Consider the following 1,574-nt stretch of genomic DNA (forward strand, 5'->3'; position numbering starts at 1 on the left):
GTGAAAATAAGTGGGTAAGTATCTTGCCCAAGGTCATGTAACGAAGTCACCCAAACACACAGTCCTATCTCAGAGCACCAGTAAATTATTCTCTCTCAATGACCTACTCAATCGGACTTGACAAAACCAGTAATTAAAATGGTAAAATGTTTCCATATAGAAAAAAATACTGCACTAAATTCTAATCCAGAATGAAGAGAGGCTTTAAACTTTCACATACTACAGCTAAGATGATTTTTGCCACTGGAAAAACAAAACCTATTTTATTTTGCATTCCTGTTAAAACAAACTTATTTAGAAATAAGTATAATTTAATGGCATTTGCTGTTGGGTAAAAGTTACTACAGTAAACCAGCTAACAATATCATAATTCACATAACTTAGAGAATGATGTATACACCAATGGCTTCAAGGACAGATTCTTCTGGAGCTTTTCACAGCGTTTCATTTAGAGACACTGAGACCAAAACCAGCCATGCAAACAACAAAATATAGGACAAATGATAAAACTTACCACTAAAACACGAGTCAACTTGAAATTTAAGTTAGAGATGAAAGTTCCCCCAAACACAAGCAAAAGACTTAATGATATTTTTCTACTTTAGAAAACTCAACTGCTTTCGGATTTCGCCATAATTGGAATTACTTAAGTGGAACCCATGCTGCTTTACTATAACATACGCAGAAAATGTTTAGAGTAGAAAACAGGAAAATCATTTTAAAAATCAGTATTTGTGCTTTCTATTTTTATTGCAAACATTGTAAGATTTCTTCTGTAATTAATGCAGTTTATTCAAAATGGGGTTCCACAAAAATTTATACAAAACAAAATAAATCTAAGAAGTCCTTGGTGGTAACAAGGTAGAGTACCAATAACGTAGGTGAAAAAAGGAACTTAAAAAACAAAACACTAGAAACACTAAGAGTTGAGAAACATCTAAAAGAAGAAAAGCAAAATACAGTCAACAATGTAATAAGAGAGTGAGCAGAAAACACTGTCATATAAACCACAAAAGAAGAGTTCTAGAAGGAAGGGGGATAGTCGATGATATCAAACACCCCAGAAAGGCCAAGTAGACCCAGGACAAGGTCCCTGTATCAGGCAACTACTAAGTGCACCACTGAAGCAATTTTAGCGCAGCAGGGAAGAAGAATCCAGGTTAGACTGGTTTGGAAATGAATGAATGGGAAGCACGAATGTGCAGGCAGCAGCATAAACAGCCCCTTCAAGAACCGCGCAAGTGGACGAAGAGATGAAAGGAAGTAAAAGGTAAAAGTAAGATACTGCAGTGGATTGAGGCCGAGGAAAAGGCTTCAGGGAGGACGATTTAAACATTTTTTAAGGCTGAGGGAAACCAGTACATGACTTGTTTGGAGGAGTCCTTGGAAAGGCAGACAATGGAAATAAGAGAACAGGGAGACGGGTTTTGAGAGCAGGTGAGAGGGGAGGCGTGAAAAGGTCAGGAAGACTTAGCCTTGGCAAAGAACTGGGCACCGCTTCCTCTGAAAAGGAAGGGAAGGATGAGTAAAGTTGCAAATTTTGAGACTGTTAACACCTTCGAGGCTCCGTTCAC

Source organism: Propithecus coquereli, unplaced genomic scaffold (assembly GCF_000956105.1).
Source record: "Propithecus coquereli isolate 6110/MARCELLA unplaced genomic scaffold, Pcoq_1.0 Scaffold269, whole genome shotgun sequence".
Lineage (NCBI taxonomy): Eukaryota > Metazoa > Chordata > Mammalia > Primates > Indriidae > Propithecus > Propithecus coquereli.